Source organism: Aedes albopictus, chromosome 2, assembly GCF_035046485.1.
Source record: "Aedes albopictus strain Foshan chromosome 2, AalbF5, whole genome shotgun sequence".
Classification (NCBI taxonomy): domain Eukaryota; kingdom Metazoa; phylum Arthropoda; class Insecta; order Diptera; family Culicidae; genus Aedes; species Aedes albopictus.
Genome location: NC_085137.1, coordinates 506,134,224 through 506,155,988, shown reverse-complemented (window position 1 = coordinate 506,155,988; position 21,765 = coordinate 506,134,224). Strand labels below are relative to the sequence as shown.

The following is a 21,765-nucleotide window of genomic DNA, read 5'->3' as shown; positions in this document are numbered from 1 at the left end:
GTTTACCAAAATAAATGACAGTTCGATGCCTCTTTTAAAAGATATAACAGTTTCGCGTGCTGGAAAAGGATACAACTTTTTCCTTCGCTCTGACTATAGAGTTCCACTTATGTTATGTGCCACTAATCTCACATGAGTCGCAAGGAGCGTATACTCAATATGAGTTTGAAAATAAATTGGATTCAAGTAGACCATTAGCATCTCCACGTGAACCAAAAACTACTCTCAATTTATCTAACGAAACTGTTTTTATCTCTTTAACTGATTTATATCTTTTATAAACCTCTGCCGAAATGAGCAAATCATTAATGGGTTTGTCTTTTTTTCGAAAATAAACCGGGTATGGGCCAAGAAACGTAGATGGATAAATTTTTATTCTAAATGGATTGGATGCTACAGTAGGTACTGCAGAATGATCATCCGCTTTTGAATTTGGAGAATCTCCGTCGGTTTCCATAATTGGAAATAAACGGGGAATGTCGAGTAATGATCAATTGTAGAACGAGAAGAAAAAAACTATTAAAACTACAATAAAGAAAAAAATAATAATTGAAACAATACTCAACCAAATCCAGACAATATCACCACTATTCTTGAAAATCGTAGTTACCCCACAACGTCAAGCCAAATACACGCTAAACGTACAAAAATCTTCAAAAAAATCCACCCGAATCCAGAACAAATAGGTAACGTCCAATTGCAATAGTCCTCGGTAAACAAGAAACGATCGACAGCACCACTTAATATAATTCCAGCACCAAATCTTCGAAAAATCTTAAAATTGAAAAAAAAATGAGAATCGCAAGAAGAAAACCGTTTAACCTGGTCAAGGCCTACTTACCGAAGATCAATGCGTTAAATAAAGCAAGACCCAATAAAAATGTTTATTTAAAAAATATAAGAAGACAAAGAAGCAAATCGTTGCATATCTGCCGTTCTTCGCATAACTGTCTCATGTACTTCGGGGTTCCCATACAACAAGGGACAACTATGAGTTAAACAGCAGTAATGCTATCGTCTTTATTTTCAATCAACGTCCACTAAATTTAAGACGTGGTGCTAACGACCGTCAAGCATGCCCCCTCTGATCTTTATTGATCATCTTTGTTGCACGTCAACCTTCTGACCTACTTATAGTACTTCGCTTATCAGGAACTGTTCCCCAACCATTTGAGAGTTCCGTTTACCCATATTTGTGATGTCAGTCGTAGACCCTCTCTCGCTCTCTAATTGTTCTCTATTTTTCTCCCACAGTAGAATGAACCCCAAATCGACGAAGACATCCAATAACACCCCCAACAATCATCGACCTTGCCTCCTCAATGAATATCATCATCATTACCATCATCAGCGGCGTCGTCGATCCAAACGTTGTTGTTCCTGGGACTCTCACTCTCTCTCCGGTAAGTCCACTCACACAGCCATGGCTCGACCATTTGTGTAACTTCAAAACCCAATGTAACTGCTGCTGCTGCTGCGGCCACAACATCATCCTTGCAGCAGCGTGCTCCCGCCGTGGTTCGCGTTGATAAAAGATTCCCATCGGGCGTTCTCGCGCTCAGTAGTGATTCGGCCGTGCACAGTGTTAGACGTGGAAAACCTGGAAAATCTTGGAAAACCTAGGAAAGTAGCAGCAACAGCTAGATAGCCCCCTAGGCAGCAGCAAAGGAAACTCCCCACCCTCTCCAAGCTTTTTGGCAAGTTTTGTAGATGTAAGGTTTTTTTTTTCCTGTTTCGGGTGATGGTGAAATGCTATGGGACAGGAATGTGAATAAGTTGCAATTGTTTATGCGTTTCGCAGATGTGGTCCAGCCGTCGTGAGTGAATGAAAGTGTAGTAGACTGAGGTCAGTTCAGCAGTGCCAACTTGGATTGGATGGAATTTTGATGGAGACGGATGGTGGTTTGTGAAGTTAACGAAATCGAAAGCTGAGGGAAAACCAGCAAGAAGGATTTACAAGAGTGCTGAAGTTGGAGGATTAGATGTAATTGCCTTTTGAAGAGGATCTTGAGAGGGGGAAGGCAGAAAGTGTGCTCTCTTTAAGATTAAGACGGAATAAATTGAAGAATTTTCCGGTTCAAGGGGCGCTCTTTATTGCATTATATTAAAAAAAAATGATGGGAAATGTTAATCGCTATTGCGGGATCCAGTAATTTCTGAGTGGAATGGAGTGATGCTTAAGTGAATTTTTCAGAGGAGTAAAAAAAACAGCAAATGATCACAAACAGTGTATTTTGTATAAATCAAGAAACGTAATCGGACAAGTTTTTTTATCGATAGGTGAGAAGTGACCGAGAGTGAAAGCTTTTCGCTGTTGTACATAGAGGCCTCCCACACGATATAAATGTGCTAATGAACGGGAATTCCAACACTTCGCCCTGCTCAGTCCCCCAAGAAGAAACCCGTAGCCTGCCTGGATCTCCGTCAACAGACAAGTTAGTGTCGGTGTCGTCCCCACTCATGGCCTACTAGAGGAGGCATCCGTATGTGTGTAGTACGACTGAAGCGGCGATCGTAGAGCAATCCGTCGTCGTGAGCAGCTCTTTATGTACAATCTGTTGAATGTTTTTCCCAAACCGCACACACAAGAAGCAGCGGTGGCACCCATTTCCACCCGCCAAGTGAGAGAAGATATTCGCCCGCGTGTGAGAGTGCCCTTTCGCACATGCAAAACTACCTAAACGGGGTGTGAAATTCCTCGAATCCTTCGGTGGGTCAATAAAATGAAGAAAATTTGTGCGCTCCCAAGGAAAACCACCCAAACAGGACGAGTTATCTGCTTTAAGTGAATTTTGTACATTCAAAGGAATTACCCCAGGAGGCAATTCGGACGAAATACAGGCGACAGCAGACCTCTCACAGGGAAGGAAGAAAATGCAAAGGTAAGTTCGTGGGGAAAAACATGGTAGCGCGGTAGAAGAGGAGGGGGAGGAGCTCCCTGTGGAGTTTCTCTATTCATGGTCGTCGCGGTGACTTTGAAGCTTTTTCTCGTTCGATCAATGAATGAGGTACGGAATGTTTGCGGGGGATTCAACGTAATGGTTGAGCGATTACTTCTGGGAAGGATAATGAATGTCCCGCTGACGACGGTGATCGAACGGTTTTGATGGAAATGTTCGAGGAGAAAATATTGAAAAGTTACGACAAGAGTTACATGGGATACGCAGGAGAAGTTGTTTTCAAACAACAAACAACCCGAATTTCGAGGTAAATGGGACCTCAGTTTGACCATATGTGGTCGGGGAATAATAATATCAAACCGTATTTTTGAAAATTGATTTATTTACACTGGTACCTAATGGAAACAAAAATGGTGGTGATTCTTAAACCCATATATCATCCCCGAAACGAAAATCTAGGAAGTGGCCGTCTTTCACCGTTTTTACCTAAAATATTCAGTTAGAATTCATCACGGCTATTCAACCAATTTGTTTTCCAAATGCAGATCAAAATTTCAGCTTCAGTTTCTGAAAGTACCCTTTTGAATATATCGATGCACTCTTGAGACGAAATGTACTTGAGGTTCAATTACTTAACTTCTTTGAGAATGTCAAGAGCTGATTTCATTTATTTATTTCATGTAGTCAATCATAAGTAGACTGTTTCAATACAATTTGAACTTAAAACTAGAACTGTTTGCTTATTTTATTTCTAACTACGATTTGATGTAAATATTTTTTTTAGTTGTGATTTCGTCATAGTAAAATCTATAGTTTCACCAAGATTATCAACATAACCTTTCAGTACTCGCGCCAATTTTTATAACGCGAGCAGTCGCGCTTTGTACTTTGTTCAACACTCATGCATTCTGCAATATCTTAGAATCCTGATTGTTAAGAGTAAAACTGTCTTCGGCAAGGTTGTTGTAAATGTCATGGACTACTTGGTTCTGATAAAGTTGATTCGCAATGCGTCCTCTAGGCGGCGCTAGTGAACATACAAATTGTATATCTAATATGTCAGGATCCTGATGACTTGGAAAGATACTGTCTTGGGCAAAGTTGTTTGGTAAAACAAGGGCTAACAGGTGATTGGTCGTTTAATTTTAAATTCTACCACTAGGTGGCGCTAGTGAGCATGTAAATATTATATCTGAGGATCCTTAATACTTATAAATATGGTATCTGAACATGATCAGTAATTCAAGGGCTTATAGATGTTTGACCATTTAGTTTGAAATTCCACCACCAGGCGGCGCTAGTGAGCATCTTATGTATCTTAGGATCCGGATTGCTTAGAAATATGGTGTCTTCGGCAAAGTTGTTTGGTAGGTCAAAGGCTTATAGATGATTGGTCGTTAAATTCGAAATTTTGGTTCTTTACTATTTTCCGGAAAGGCATTTCCAGGAAATCATTTCCCGGATACCCCATTTCCCGGAAAGACATTTTCCGGAATAACCCATTTCCCGGAAAACCATTTTCCGGAATGCTCCATTTCCCTGAATACCCCATTTCCCGGAAAAACAATTCTAGGAAAACCAGAGACCTCAGAAGATATTTTGGAATATTTTAACATGATCTGGTTTTCTGTTTCTTATTACGACTAATTTTATCAGTTGATGATCAATTTCCAGAAAATCGAGCCTTTAAACTATTTTATATTTTTTTTCAGGATTGTAGAACTTAATAAATGAATGGAACTCAAATTCTTGTTTCAGCTCACTTAACAAAGTAGAACCAGCATCGTTGAGCCGAATGGACATATTTTAACTGGCTTTTCAATAACAAATTTGTTTTTCCTTTTTGTCAAAGGCTGTTCTAGGTGCATTTATATGGTTGAGCACTGCTAACTGCATAAGAGATTTTCCCTTCTTCAATTTACAGGTTGGTCTTCTAACGATGTAACGTTATAGAATTGGTTCGCGCCCAATTTATTAATTCCATCTGGTGTTTTTCTTAAAAAATGGGTTGTTCTTTCGACCTGAAAGAACAACACATTTTTAAGAAAAGGGAAAATAGCAGATAGAGTTAATAGTTTGGCCGCCAATCAAATACGCAATGTTGTAACTAGAAAGAACAGCCTATTAAATAAAAAAGGGCAAATCTCCTATATAGAAAGCAGCACGTGCCAATAAAACACATGGTAACCAACATGTGTTTTAATGGCACTTACTGCTTTCTATATAGGAGATTTGCCCTTTTCTATTTAATAGGCTGTTCTTTCTAGTTACAACGTTGCGTATTTTATTGGCGGCCAAACTATTAACTCTATCTGATATTTTTCCTTCTCTTGAAAATGTGTTGTTCTTTCAAGTTAGACTGTTACACTGAAACACCGAAATGATTTTTCTTACAGGCTGAGATGTATGGGTGCTTGCGCGTACAAATTTTCGCGCAACGCATAATATGATTCGGTTGAAATATGATCGCCAAATATACAGCTTGTTAAAAACATTTTGTGAAATTCTATCCATTTGCATGTTTTAGCAAATTTATATTTTACGTTACCTTGTAGCGGGATCTCGCATGAAACAGCACATAAACTGTAAGCCCTTCATCTACCAAACAACTAAGGCGAAGACATATTTTTTTTCAAGTAATCAGAATCCTGAGATATATGAGTTATTAAATTTGAATGCTCACTAGCGCCACCTATATTTGGAGTTCCGAACCATACGCCTCTCTATCAGTAAGTCTTTGACATAGCAAACATTTTTGTCGAAGACACCATCTTTCTAAGAAATTAAGACACTGAGATATATGAGTTATAAAATTTGAATACCGTCAAACGGGGTTACTTGCAACAGCGGTGTAAGTTGCAACACGATGACATACACTAAATGTGAAGCATTTTCTAATAATAATGAAAATTAAAATACCCTACTATTTCGGTTATAGAGATTATGTGTATCAAAGAGCGATTTAGTGTAAAAATTAGCTTTGTTTCTTTTTTTATGGTTTAGCTACACTGTTAAAACGGATTGCTCATTTTATGCCATAAAAACAAGTATGAAAATCGTGCTTGACCTCTCCCTTATGGTAAGTGCGATAATTCTGATGACCTTGCTTGCAGTTAGGGTACCTAATAGTAAGCTTAGCTAAACGATAAAAGTTTGATAAACTTATCGACTGAGTAATGAAAAAAATCATTATTATATTCGACAACCACTATGGGGTAACTTGCAACAGTTGAATTTGACGAAACCTTTTATTATTTATCTTCATTTCACGATATATTTGACAGAAATAACTGAAATGGATCATTTATTGATTACGTAACGCGTTCATTTTCAAATGACAATTTATTTTTTACATTTTTTCGCACGGAACCTTCAAACATTGTTAGGAAATACCACATTTTGTAGTTTTATTCATGTTTCATCTTGTTAAAAGTTCAATTTTTGTTTATGAACGCTGTAAAGCAATCACCAACATCAATTCTGAACCTAGATGTAGTAAATAATTTCAGCTTAATACCCAAATTAGCGAATTTGAATTTAACAAAGTTGAATAGATGTGTTTCAATCATGTTATTTCAGCTGAAATTGCCAAACACCACTTCAAACTGAAAACTACTTAAACATGACTCACTCTACCTTTTCAAGAAAAGACAATAATCATTGTTGACATTTTGTAATGAATGCTAAGTCACGAGAATCATATATATTTTATTTTTGAGGGACGTGAGACCTGTTGCTAAACGATATACTCTCGCCTGCAATGACTATCAACCCTCTCATGAAAAATTATATGTCAATTGGTTAGTGTACATTTTTTCATGGTATGTTTCATGCATAACATCAAAATTTTACAATACGACTAAGTACTAGAATGTTAGTGCTGTTTAATGATAGCTAACTTAGCTTCATGTCCTGTGTTGCAAGTTACCCCACAGATGGGGAAACTTGCAACAAGCATGTATTTCGCACCTCCTAATTAGATGGCAACGTATTTTGGTAAACCAAGTGCTGCATAGTATTCTACTCGGGGTAATTAGCGTACACGATGCTTCACAGGATGTTTCAAATGTTTAGATTTTCAATGATATTGCTTCAAAGTCAAAAAGTGTTGCAAGTTACCCCATTTGAAGGTACTCACTAGTGCCCCCTAGATGTGAAGGTCCAGTCCATATGGCTCATTTCAGGCCAAACATTTCAATAGGTCCTATCTGCATTTGAGAGGCTCTCTTTGTTCACTTTCTCTTTCAATTATAGCAATGTAATGGTACACTTATCAACTATTTTTGCAGTGCAAATCAAAAGACGATTGTTTTGACCATCGTTCAATGCAAGGAGACAATCATAATACGTTTATTTGCTGAGATATTAACGAAAGAGAGGGAAACCAAAGAGAGCCTCTCTTCTGCAGATAGGACCTTTAGACATGTTTGGCCTGATTTAGTCTTTAACCTACCAAACAACTTTGCTAAATACACAATCTTCCTAAGTTATCAGTATCCTGAGATGTTGGACATATTAAATGTTCATGCTCACTAGCGCCGCCGGAATTCCGAATCAAAAGGCCAATCATCTATACAGCCATTCCATAGAAAAACGATGTAGTGCAACTCCAATCATCGTGAATCTTGGTGGGTTTGTAGTTCATCTAAAATAATTAGACTCGTATGTTTTTATTTCGTCATTAGGGTGACCAATTTTCAGATAGGGTGGTCCTAAAAATCAAGGTTTTTAAAAACTTTTTTTTTTTCAAAAAATCATATATTTTGAACCAGTTAGCCGATTTTACTACTTCTTTTTTTTTTTTTTTTGAAAGCTATTGAATTATAATTTTCAGTAAAATACGTTGAATGGGCCAAATTGTGTTTCTGTGCAAAAAATATGCAACATATTAGTTTTTTTTTCACGTTTTCATAATCTCGGGATCAAAGAGGTACCCTGATTTTAATTTTTTATCGAAAAATTCAGGAAATTTTGCGTAACATATCAGAAAATCAAAGATGTATGTTTTTTTAGTTTTTGGGATATGATTTTTTTAATATCGAGAGTCATACATTTTAATACTAGCTGCTCTAAAATTGCCTGATATTGTAAATCTTTATAAAACTATGCCATGTATTGCATTTTTGAATGGTTCCGGGTCTTTTTGGTATCCATACATGTATAAGAATTCAAAATATAATCAAATTTAGAAAAATGTTTTGTATGGGTAAATTTAGCCTTTTATTTTCAAAAAAATCATATCTCAAAAACTAAAAAACATGCATCGATGATTTTTTGATGTGTTACGCCAAATTTCCTGAATTTAGTGGCCAGTCAATGCTTCGACCAGCATGCTGCAATTCTGCTTTGACAGATTTTTTAGATACTTTGCCACCCCTAGAGATGGCTCAGTACAATAAAATTTTGTTTGACGACATGACTCCAAACTATTCCAGTATTGTTTGTGCTGAGTGGCAGCCCAGGTGTCAATCTGAAGCTTCACCCAACACTTGGATACCGGAATAGCTGGCTCAGGGCCAATGAAGTCATGTGATGCTCCAGTGCGAGCTAACTCATCAGCCAATTCATTTCTAGCGATGGAAGAATGGCCAGGTACCCATACAAGGTGAACAGCGTTTGCTGAATTCAACTCCTCGATTTGAGTTCGACAAGCGATAACTATCTTCGACCTGGAGTTGGCCGGAGCAAGTGCTTTAATAGCAGCCTGGCTATCTGAAGTATATCACTATTCCCATTACGTGCTGCTGAAGTGCTGATTGCACTCCGCACATAAGAGCAAAGATTTCGGCCTGAAAAACGGTGCAGTGTCTACCAAGTGAATAAGACTGATACAGCCTTAGCTCACGAGAATAAACACCAGCACCTGCTCGACCTTCGAGAAGGGAGCCATCAGTGTAACATACGATGCCATCTGAAATACTTCTCTCCAGATAACCAGATGTCCACTCTTCCCGGAAAGGGAATTTCGTGGTAAATGTCCTATATGGAAAATTACAAGCAATTGTTAGATCACTTGGAGCAAGGACAACTTTGTCCCAATTCACCAAAAGTGGAAACAACGAGGTGTGTGTTGAACTGCGGTTCACAGAAGTTTCCTCTAGTAAACCGAGTATCCATAGACGGTAAGTGCAAGAAAGTGCTTCTTGTTTGAGATGTATGTGTAATGGGGCAACGTCAAAGGGAACTTCGAGCGCTGCCGTAGGAGTTGAAGAGAGCGCTCCAGACATCGCCATTAAGCACATCCTTTGGAGATGGCCTAATTTGGATTGGACCGTTCTCACTTCGCCCTTTTGCCGCCACACAAGACATCCATAAGCCAATATTGGTCGAACAACAGTTGCGTAAATCCATTTGATATGTTTGGGTTTAAGACCCTAAGTTGTACCAATGGTTCGCCGGCATTGCTCGAAGGCCATACAAGCTTTCTTGATTCTGAACTCAACATGAGGTGTCCAGGAAAGCATGGAATCAAGAATGACTCCAACGTACTTTACCTGTTCAGTCACATCGATTTCAGAATCAAAGAGACGCAAAGGTCGAACGCCATTACGGTTTCGCTTTTCCGTGAAAAGAACAATAGATGTTTTACTCGTATTTACCGAAAGGCCATATTGGCGACACCAACCCTCAACTACCTGAAGGGTGCTGATGCACATACCGACTAACAATGTTAGGTATCAGGTATCAGAAGGCCGGCTCCAGAGGCACGTTATCCTCCGTTTGGGACATTTGTGCCATCGCCATACATATGAGCCTATTTCATCATTTACCTGAGGGAGAATGGGACAAGGGATGGGAATTGGGAAAGGGAAAGGTGATGAAATAGGAAGGGGTGCCCTAGAAGAGGGAATGAACGCATAAGCGCAACGAGAGCTCATAGCTCATACCACAACGGGGTTAATCAGTGCCCTGAAAAGGACACTGTAAAACGCATAAGCGTAAAAAGAGCCTATAGCTCATTGGAGGTAGCTTGCGACGTCATGCGACTTTCAATATGACATAGAAAGGCACGTCATCAAAAGCATCCTCAATATTCAAGAAATCACCCAAGCAAAAACTACGTTTGAGCGAGTGCTTTCTTGAAAACGTATACAACTTTATGTAAAAGAGTCACTGTGGACATCCCAAATTGGGAGACATGTGAGTTCACATGAACAGGCATGTTAGCCAGACGAACATCACAGATGTGATAATCGACAATGCGTTTCGAGCATTTCAGAAAGAACGATGTAACCAGATAAATCTGGAACTTATTCCTTCTTTATACAACGCACGCACCCTTTCGGGATAAAACTACAGAGTAATTTCATGCCATGAAAATACCCAATAGAAAACTACAAGAGTTCAAAACATGTTTGAAAAGCTCAAATCCCTCTGGAGAAAAAATAGGATAAAGCCCCATTTGCTCCAGGAGATTTGAAGTAAGCAGAGCTTTTTAGTGCTCACTAAATCGATTCTATAGCTACAATCCTCGGGGTAGAAGCTACAGATTCGTAGCTATACAAAAGACTGGTTTATCCGAAGATATTTAGAACTTGAACAGGTCCGAGTTCCATTCAGGAATACCTCTTGCGGTCCGCACAGACCGCAGAGGACAAGCTTCTTTCAAAGCAGTAGCTATGGTATACCACAATGAAGGGCGTTGTAATAACAAAACCATAATGAAACTCTCTTGGAGTAGCAATGGAAGCGAGTTATCCATAAAATGTGATCGCAACCAATTATTACAGGTTCCCTAGCTTGTTGAGCAGGGACGCCTGAATACGCAAAGTTTGCGAAGGAACACTCCAAAGTGCGAAAAGGTCAAATGGAGAGTCCTCATCTGGCGCATGCCAATCAGTCAACTCATGACAAATTCTGCTCATGCAGAGTTGGGTTAGGTGCAATTCTATGTTAAGTTAACCATGAACTGTACTACCTAAGTATTCCATCAAACTGAAGCATCTCAAATCAATGTTTGAGCTACTTCAGATGCCAAATATCAGCGAAAAGATGCTGAAAACAAGAGCTTGCTTGAAGGCATCCATAAGGAAAGGTTGAAACATACTGTTAACGTTATTCTAAAATAGAGCATGCTTGAGGCACGACAGTTCATCTATAATGAAAAAAGCAAATCTGGGTTCACAAGGTAACCTAAACAGAAGTTACCCTACGAAAATGAACTTTTTGAAGTAGATCCACTTGGGCTACATACGCTTTTTACGCTGAAAATTGATCTGAGGTTTCCTTGCCGTAGCCACTACCCAAACTAGACAGGATTACACTCTTCACAATCACAGCACAAAAAGGAAACATCAACGACGAACCAAATCGTGGTCAATTGAAAAACGCCAATGGCGAAAACGCATTAGGCGAACCCATATAGGCAGTAATGTAAGCTAATTAACAACATTTGAATAACCCCGCCCTTATTTAGCCTCAAATTTGGGACTTAAGAAGGGCAACTGATTATCTCGGAGAAACGCAAGGTCCACTGCACCATTGCTCCGGTTAGCGCAGTAAGGGCGTAATACTGTAGAGGACGCCCTAATTCTCCACAGGCTCCGTTTGTGGTTAGGTTTTTATTAGACCCCCCTAACCATTCATTCTTTGGCACGGTAAGCATAAAGCCGCATAACACCATGAATTAGGGGTCACCTGTTTAGTGGACTCTTACCACTGGATCAGGCGGTCCGTAGTGTTATTCTTAGCCAATTGAGACAACCGCTACCGACACTACACAGCTATCTAGGCTGATCGGAAAAAGAAGTTAACATTGATGGTCAACTTCCAAACGAACCCGAACAGCCGGAAATTATCGCCATTAAGCACATCCTTTGGAGATGGCCTAATTTGGATTGGACCGTTCTCACTTCGCCCTTTTGCCGCCACACAAGACATCCATAAGCCAATATTGGTCGAACAACAGTTGCGTAAATCCATTTGATATGTTTGGGTTTAAGACCCTAAGTTGTACCAATGGTTCGCCGGCATTGCTCGAAGGCCATACAAGCTTTCTTGATTCTGAACTCAACATGAGGTGTCCAGGAAAGCATGGAATCAAGAATGACTCCAACGTACTTTACCTGTTCAGTCACATCGATTTCAGAATCAAAGAGACGCAAAGGTCGAACGCCATTACGGTTTCGCTTTTCCGTGAAAAGAACAATAGATGTTTTACTCGTATTTACCGAAAGGCCATATTGGCGACACCAACCCTCAACTACCTGAAGGGTGCTGATGCACATACCGACTAACAATGTTAGGTAGTCGTCGGCAAAACCATAAGTAGGAAAACCGCTATTATTGAGTTGCCTCAATAGCGAATCTGCTACGAGATTCCACAAAAGTGGTGATAAGACTCCCCCTTGGGGGCATCCACAAACACTCAATTTCCTAATCGCCGCTTGACGCAATGTCGAGAAGAGGTGTCGTTTTTTTTAGCATTTGGTGAATCCAATTTGAAATCATTGGAGATATACCGGGGTCATGGCGGCTTCCAATATGGCATCGAAAGGCACGTTGTCAAAGGCATCCTCGATATCTAAGAAAACACCCAAGCAGGATTGCTTTTGAGCGAATGCCTTCTCGATATCGTAAACAACTTTGTGTAAAAGAGTCACAGTGGACTTTCGAGATTGCTAAGCATGTTGGTTCACATGAAGAGGCACATTGGCCAGATGAACATCACGGATGTGATGATCGACAATGCGTTCTAAGCATTTCAGAAGAAAAGAGGTCAAACTGATAGGTCTGAAACTCTTTGCTTCTTCATACGACGCACGACCCACTTTCGAAATAAACTTTACAGTAATATCCCGCCTGGATTTGGGAATATACCCTGTAGCAAAACTGCAAACAAGTAGTTTTTTCAAAACATGTTTGAAATGATCAAATCCCTTCTGAAGCAAAATAGGATAAATCCCATCTGCCCCAGGAGATTTGAAAGGAGCAAAGCTATTAAGTGCCCATTCAATCGATTCCAAAGTTATGATACTCCGATCCGAAGCTAAAGAATCATAACTACAAGGAAAGACATCAGGTTCATCCGAAGATGTAATATCCACACATCCGGGGAAGTGTGTACTGAGTAAACATTCCAAAACTTCCTTATCAGAGGAAGTGAAATCACCATTTTTCAAACGAAGTTCGTTCACTTGAAAATCCTTAGATTTTGCAAAGATTGTGTTCAATCGACTGGCTTCACTCAGACTGAAAACATTTGTACGAAGGTTTTTCCAGCCGGATCGTTAAGCAGACCGAAGAGTTTTCTGGTAGGCCTTGCGAGCCGACCTGAAAGCCTCCGATCCAGCCGAACGTCGTCTGTTCCAACTCTTTCTACATTGTTTCCTGAGCTTCGCCAGATCAGAGTTCCACCAAGGGGTTCCTCTTGTGGTCTTCACAGACCGCAGAGGGCAAGCTTCTTCAAAAGCTTCCATGAAGAAGATTGATCGTTGCTGTTCTTTTGTGCTGAAGATTGATCTGAGCTATCCTAACCGTAGCCACTACCCAAACAAGGCAAGATTAAACTCTTAACAATCACAGCACAAAAAAGAACAGCAACAATAAAGCCAGATCGGTATCGATTTGAGTGCGCCAAAGGCGAGGATGCACAGAATATCCCGTGTAAAACGCATAATATGAAACCATATAGGTGAAAACTTAAACTAATTAATAGCATCTGCATAATCCCGCCCTTATTCAGGCTCAAGTATGAGATTGAAGAAGGGCAGCTGATTGTCTCGGAAAACCACAAGGTCCACCAGGGGTGCCCTGGTACTCCACAGGCTCCGTTTGCGATTAGGTTTTTATAAGACCCCCCTAACCATTCATTCTTAGGCACGGTAAGCGTAAAGCCGCATAACACCTTGAATTCGGGGTCACCTAATTAGTGGACTCTTACCACTGGAACAGGCGGTCCGTAGTGCTTTTCTTAGCCAGTTGAACTAACCGCTACCGACACTACACAGCTGTCTAGGCTGATTGGGAAAAGAAGTTAATATTGGTGATCAACTTCATACGGGCCCGAAAAGCCGGCAATCTATGCTGTTGCTCATGTTTTCATGATCTAAATATTAGTATTACTAATATCTCGGTCTGCCCTATTTTATACATCCTAGCAAATAATTTTACAGATCTTCCTCTTTTTTGTGGATCTACACTCTTAGAAAAAATCATGTATATTTAAGTTCACTTGGATGCACATAAAAGGAGCGGCCCATTTGACACAAATTTACGTCTTCTATCACAAATAAAGTCGAGCTAGCAACCGCTAGAGCCGAAGCGAGAGATAAAACATGTGTAAGTAAAATATTGAACTGGATTCGAACGTAGTAAAATAATTAACTGGATGGTCCGCAGATAGAGAGGAACGTAATATCGGCTGTATCACTGAGTTGTGAGACAAACGATAAATGTAAAACTGTTTCTACCTATCTGGTCAGATAGGTTTGATGACATCTTGTGCATCCAACTCGAACTTACATGATGGATGTTAAATTGAGTCAAATTTGCCATTCAGTCATGAAATTTTTACGTACGTTGATGGTTTACGTCACGTGTAAATTTCTATTTTTTTAGGAGTGCACATTCCCACTGTACTTTGGCCTGCATCTCTTCGATTTAGTGTTTTTTGAGCACTTTTACCGTTATTAATTGAAGGGCTTCCTTGCCTGCCATTGCATGAATTGGTATATTATGAGGCAACTACAAAGATACATTAATCTAGCTTATCGACCGTTTGAGATTTTATATTTGAATCTTTTATGGCTTTAGCGGTCATTGTCTACTCAAAGAGCAAGGGAGTAGATATTTGAAGCAGACGAGGAAATGAAAGATTTGATAGTATTCGCTAGGGTGCGAACAAGTGTGAATTTGTTTTTATTTAGAAGGTGAAAATTAAGCATGAAGACCATTTATGAACAATACATCGGATGCGTAAACCCTTTGCCTAATGGCGCTGAAATGGAAACGGATTGGTTGATGGATTAAAACCACCACGCCAAGACAGACTCCGCCGTCTCCGGATTGGCAGTCCAAAGCCTTATTCACATGCAAAACTGGAGACCTCAATTTTACAGATACACATAGGACTCATCTGGAACCATTTGAGCACGGGAACCTATTTAGGGCACGCTAAAACTCAGCCAACTTTTTAAACAATTCCCAGACCCTACTTGATTTTATGTGATCATGGAAAACGAAAGCATTTGTTTCTCTTTTTGAGACTTCCTCATTATTTTCAACGAACGTCCATTTGGCTTGTCTTATCGGAAAGCTCCTCAATTTGGGTACGCTGTATACAGAATATGATACACCATATGCATTTCATTTTCCGAAAATGTTTCTGAAATGTACGGACAAGCACACACTAATCTCCATCCTTCTGATGTGCTAATCTTCCTCAATCTCCAAAACATCTCGCACGAGGGAGCACTGTGAATAAATGTTGCTCCACATTCCCGATAACATCAGTGTATCGGATTCGTGATTTGCATTGAAATCTACCTAACCGTTGCGTTGCGTTGATGTTGCTGGTGGTAATAATCAAAGCCTGGGGAAAACAACCTTATGTCACTATCGATCCAAACCGGGTCGGAGGTTCACAGCAGCCCATCCCAGCCCAGCCCAGCCCAACCAGCCGGTTCGTTCTCGTGTCTCTGTTCTGTCTGTTCCGTTCAGTGTTCAGTCAGCCAACAACAACGTATAAGCTTCTTTTCTTCGGGTCTTCTTGCGATGCCATCCAACAAAACACGCGCGTGTGTGGAGGATGTCGTGGTAAAATGCACTCCTTCTCAGGACGAAAAAAATGATTACTTTTCTAGGGCAGAAAAGTTTTCCCAAAAGTTGTCCTTCGTCTAAAGAGAATACTCATAATCAAGTGAATTTCAGGGTCAATCCAATATCCACATCTCATTTCGTACCAGTTTCCCCAATCTTGTTGCTCGTGGGTAAACTGCGCTGGTTTGGTTCGGTTATTCTGATTCTGTCGGTTTCCCACGGATTCGCGTATTATTTCTTCTGGGGGATGAAGTTTTAAGAATACCCTCCTCCTCTCAATGTCAGCAACGTTGAACGAAGACGACAACGACATCGACGACATCCAGAGACGCAATTTTATAAACATCTGTTCGGATCGTTTCAATTTCACTCGAAGATAAGATATTTGTGTTCAATCAAATACGGCGGTGATCGGAGAACGATTCCGAAATCCAATAGTTTCCCATTTCGATTCCGAATGACGCTGTTATGAAAATTGAAATCAGAGCGCAAATTCTGCACCATAAGAGGATTACTCTATGTGCCACCATCAAACACTGTGGATATTGCTTGCGGTGGCAAAAAGTCAGTCAGTCAAATCGCTGACTTAGGTACTTCTGACTTTCAGTCAGTGCAGTGGCTAGACTTTGTTCTTGGTCAATGAAATGGAACGGCGCGACCTATCCCATTATTTTGTCGTTCTCGAACTGCTCTGGATGTCGCCGCTAGTGCAGCATATGTCAAAATACAGTAGCCAAACGAATGGACCCACTATTCTCTCCGGTAATGATGAAGTTGACGAATGTCGTCGGCGTCGCCGAAAAGCTCGCTTCCCTTCTTCACTGACTAAATGATATATGAGCTTTCACGTTTTCGGTCCCAGAACGACCATTCTTCTGGCTCGCATACACTGAACGAAATATAAATGAGGGCACTTTTTCAGTGGGCGTTGTTCTTCAACCATTCGTGCGGATTTTTTTTCTAGAATATTCCTTGTATACTTTCACTCAGAGATATTCTCAAACAATTCTCAAGTAGTTTTTATTTCTTTTTATACGTGAATTTTTATTTCTAAAATTTCTTACGCTATTATAATAAAGGGGACCTTGAAATAGCCAAAAACGCGAGGGATTCCCAAGAGTCCTTCAAGAGATTCGCCCAGATACCTCCGAGAGATTTTCCTGACATCCTGAAATTAATTCATTTTCCTGGAAGGGATTCTTCCAGATTACTGAGAGATATTTTTACAGAATCGTGAAAGGGATTGTTCCAGAATCCTGAGAGGAATTCCACCAAAAACCTACGAAAGATTACTTCAGATTCTTCGAGAGGTTCTTCTAGAATCCTTCGAGAGATTTTTTCATAATCCTGTGAGAGATTACTCCAGAATCGTGAGAGGGTCTCTTCCAGAGTCCTACAATTCACCCACAATCCTGCGAGATATTATTCCAGAATTTTGAAAAAGATTCTTCAAAAATTCTGCGGGAGATTTCCTTAGAAATCTGCGAGATATTCTTCTTGATTCCAAGAATCCTGGGAGGGGTTCTCCTAGAATTATACAGAAATTCTTTCGAAAGCCTGAAAAGAATTTCCCCAGAACCCAGCGAGAGATTCTCTAAAAATTCTGGAAGAGATTTCTCCAGAACACTGCAAAGGATTCCTCCAGAATCCGGCAAAAGATTCTCCCGGGAAGCTGCCAGAAGAGGGGGGACTCTCCCAGAATTCTGCAAGGGGTTTTCCCATAATTAGCATTAGCATTAGCATTAGCATTAAGCGAGTCGCACAAATTCGTAGGTGGTACAGTCCTAGACCGCTGTTATGAGGGTTGCCTCCTTCCCGTCCGAACCAAAGCACAAAAATTTGGGACTAATCTCTGACTCTTAGACAAAATTGACGCAATCCTCCAATGGTCGAGCACTGTCCTGGCCACGTCCTTGCGACTGCTGAGGAATAGGAAAGGATGGTTAGTTTTGGACACCTATGAAAAATGTAGACAACTCTACGATCTCTCAGGCCTAGGTATCACGGGAATTTTTGGGTGTTGTTAGTGGAAGGGTAAACTCCAAAGGATACGCTTGGTTAACGTTCAGGCACACCATTGTTAGACTGCTTCGAATCAGTTGGTTTCCTCGTCATCTTGTTGGCATTTGGTTGAATTACTAGATTCTTCGGTTGTTCGGGGTTTTCCCATAATCGTTCTCAAAATATTCCCAGATTCATGCTCTCAGAATCACGAAAAATATTCCCCAGAAAATCCTGCGAAGGATGCTCCGAGAATCTTGAGAAGGATTTTTCAAGAACCCTGTGAGATATTCTCAGAGATTAGTCCAAAATCCTGAGAGGGATTCCCCTACAGTCCTACGAGGGATTCACTAAGAATCCCGCAAAAGATTCTCCTATGATCCTGTGAAGGATTCTCCATGAATCCAACGAGGAGTTCTCCCAGAATCCTAAGAAGGATTTTTCCAGAACCCTGCTAGAGAATCTTCAGAATACTTGTAAGGGATTCCCCCAGAATCTTCTTTCCCTACTCCGCTGTTGGGGCAATTATGCCACTTTGTCCAATCAACTGAACTTTTGTGGCAAAGAATCTTTAATTGAATTGGAACGTTGTACCCGGCGAGAAATTCTTCCAGCATCCTGAAAAGGATTTTTCTTGGAATCTTGTGAAGGATTCCTCAAAAATTCTGAGAGTGAATATCCCAGAAACCTGCAGTATTTTCCAAAAATCTTGAAAAGAATTTCCCTAGAATCCTCTAAGGGATTCCCCTAGAATCCTGTCAAATGCTCCCCTGTAGTCCTGCGAAGGATCCTTCCTTAATTCCGCGAGGGATTCTCCCAGAATCCTGAGAAAGATTCTTCAAGAATCCTGAGAAGAATTCTCTTAGAATCATTTAAGAGATTCTCCCGGACACCTGCAAGGGATTCTACTAAAGGGTGATACGGTCAAAATTTGGTCACACATTTTGTTTCATAACTTGAGACTGCGTACACCAAAACAACTGATTTTTGGACCAGTAATGGTACATTATATGTAGCTTATACCATAAAATTTTCATCAAAATCGGTTTAGTATTTGTGGAGATATTGTGAATCCTGAAAACTACAATTTTTAAATTTTGTACAAAGAAGGTTAAAAAATAAGAACACACTTTTACTTTTTTATTTATAGTGCCGGAAGTACTGAACCAATTTCAATGAAAATTTTTCTGTATGTAAAATATACATATCAAAATGTTGTGTAAAAATTTCATTCAATATGATCCAGCCGTTACAAAGTTATATTAGTTTAGGTGGTAAAATTTTGTCAAATTTTGTCAAGTCAAGTCAAATTTTGGTCAAACATTTTTTTTTCATAACTTTAGACTGCGTACACCAAAACAGCTGATATTTGGATCAGTAATGGTGCATTATATGTAGCTTGTACCATAAAATTTTCATCAAAATCGGTCTAGTATTTGCGGAGATATTGTTGAACCCTGAGATCTGCAATTTTAAAATTTGGATTTACAAATAAGAACACATTTTTACTGTTTTATTTATAGAGCCAGAGATACTTAAGCGATCTCAATAAAAAAATTCCTGTGTGTGAAGTATGCATATCAAAATGTTGTGTAAAAATTTCATTCAATTTGGTCCAGCCGTTACAAAGTTATATTTGCTTAAGTGGCACCCGATCAGTTTTTTTTTATATTCAAACTGGTACAACTTTGAAAGTATTCATACAAAATGGCTCAAAATTTTACTAAGAACATATTTTCATAATAGCATTATACTGTAAAATTTTGATAAAAATCGGAGCAGTATTGGTAGTTCTATAATCAAAAGTGTGCTTTACTGACCTTAAATTTCCGAAAATTTACTATGGAGCGCCTTTGTACAAAATTTTAAAAAGGTAGGTCGATAGTTTTATCTATATATCAACCAATACTTAATCGATTTTGATGAAAATTTTATGGTATAAGCTACATATAATGTAGCATTACTGGTCCAAAAATTAGCTGCTTTGGTGTACGCAGTCTAAAGTTATGAAAAAATATGTGTGACCAAATTTTGACCGTATCACCCTTTAGAATCTTGAAAGAGATGCTCTCAGTATCCTTCGAGACATTCTCCCAGAATCCTGCGGGAGATTCTTTCAGAATCCTGTGGAGGATTTTCGCCCGGTAACCTACGAGGGTTTTTTTTCGAAAAAAAAAGTGTCAGAAAGACTCTCCCGAACATTTCCAAGAGATTCTCCCTGTATCCTGCCAAATATTCTCCCAAAATACTGAAAAGGTTTCTCTCAGAATGTTGAGGAAGATTCCTCAAGAAACCTGCAAGATATTCACCCAGAGTCCTGAGATAGATTATAGAAGAATCCAGCGAGTGGAAAAAATTTAAATTGTTATTAAGTTAACATATATAGAATTCCTAGGAAAATCTCTTGCGAAATTTTCATAATGTTTGCTGGATACACTCTTCAAATCAATTCCTGGGGTTTACCTGATGGAGCTGCTAGAGGCTTCAAAGGAGCCAGAGACGTATTTCTGATGAAATTTTCTAAAGAATATCTGGAGGAACATCTGAATAAACTGTTTCATAAATTCTTTAAAAACTTTTGAAGTAATTTATAAAGCAAGTTCAGTAGAAATATTTTTGATGAAATGTTCGAATGAATTCCTGGAAGAATCTATGAAAAAATCCAAGAGGTATTCTTGGAGGAAATCCTGGAAGAATTACAGAAAAAGTACATGGTGGAATACCTGAAAAATTTGCTGAAGAAATTCTTGAAGGAGTACCTCAGCGAATTAGTCACGGAATCCTTGTAGAATTTTTTGAAACATTTTTTTGAAAACATCCTGAAATAATTCCCGAAGAAATTTTTGAACGAATTTCTGGAGAAACTAATGAATCCCTTGGTGGATTCTCAAAAGAAATCCCTGAAAGATTTTTTGGAGGTATCATAACTTAAGAAAATCTAATGAAATAATTCCATAATAAGATTCTAATCAAATCAATAGTAGATTTTCTGAACAAAAAAATTGAAGAATTTATTTCAATTCCTGGAAAAAAAGAATGGAAGCAAATTTTAGTGGAATTTTCGTATGCATCTTGGGTGAATTTTGAAAGATTTTCAAAATTTATCTTTTGAGAAATTTTTGAAGGATTTCTGAATTTCTGGCTTTCGGAGGAAATAACATTTTTATTACGATTCCTGGATATATTCCTTAATGCGGTTCCTGCAGGGCATTCTGAAGGAACTTGAATATATTTCTGAAGGAACCATTGGAAGAATATCTAGAGAAACACTTCTTTTAATTTCCTTAAGATTTTTTTTGTTTGAGAAATTTGTTAAACAAATCCTGTAGAAATGTTTTTGAGGGAATTTTGAAAAACATCCAGGTAATATCTATGGAGAAAATTTGAAAAAAAATGGAAAAAATCCTGCAATAATCCCTGACGAAGTTTTTGAATGAGTATCTGGAGAAACTTCTAAACAAATCTCTTGTGGATTTTCAAAAGAAATCCACGGAAGTTTTTTTTTTCTGAAGGAATTCCAGCAAGACTTTCTTGAAAAATCCTTGGAATACTGTCCGAAGAACTGCTTAGAGGAATGCCTTAAAAAAACCCTGGATGATTGTCTAAAATTTATTTATTTATTTATTGTCGTCAATCAAACGTAGACCAATTTCAATACATTTCATGCTTAATATCTATTTATACATATTTTATATTTATAATTGTTATTAGCTCAGTTTTTTATCATTAAAGGCCACATCTTTCTGCTATTTTATTTAGCTTCTACGATTTCGAATGTTTTGAAAATGTTTCTTCAACTGCGTTCTAGTCATATTTAGGTCAATCATTTCACAATGCCGATTATAAGTGTACATCATTTGATTTAACGGTCCATATTTTGCATAATCAGCATGATGACGTTCCGCTGTAAACAAATTTCTCTCACGTAGATGCCGGCTGGGAGCATAAAAATTCAATTTGGACAATAATTCAGGTGAATCAATACGCTGTGAGACAATATCAGTAACAAACGAAACCATAGCGTATTCACGTCGTTCTTTCAATGTCTGAATGTTGATCAGCAAACAACGTGCTTCGTATGAAGGCAGAGGGAATACTGTCCATC

At 39.0% G+C, this 21,765-nt stretch overlaps 1 protein-coding gene across 1 annotated transcript in view; it reads left to right on the top strand.

Annotated features, from left to right (window-relative positions):
* Positions 1-1,507: 1,507 nt before the first annotated feature.
* The window catches only part of LOC109410364 (BAI1-associated protein 3), a 400,368-nt gene continuing 380,110 nt past the window's right edge, over positions 1,508-21,765 (top strand). Inside the window, exon 1 of the mRNA XM_062854498.1 lies at positions 1,508-2,882. The gene's annotated coding sequence lies outside the window, so the exon portion shown is untranslated. The remainder of the gene's footprint in view (positions 2,883-21,765) is intronic.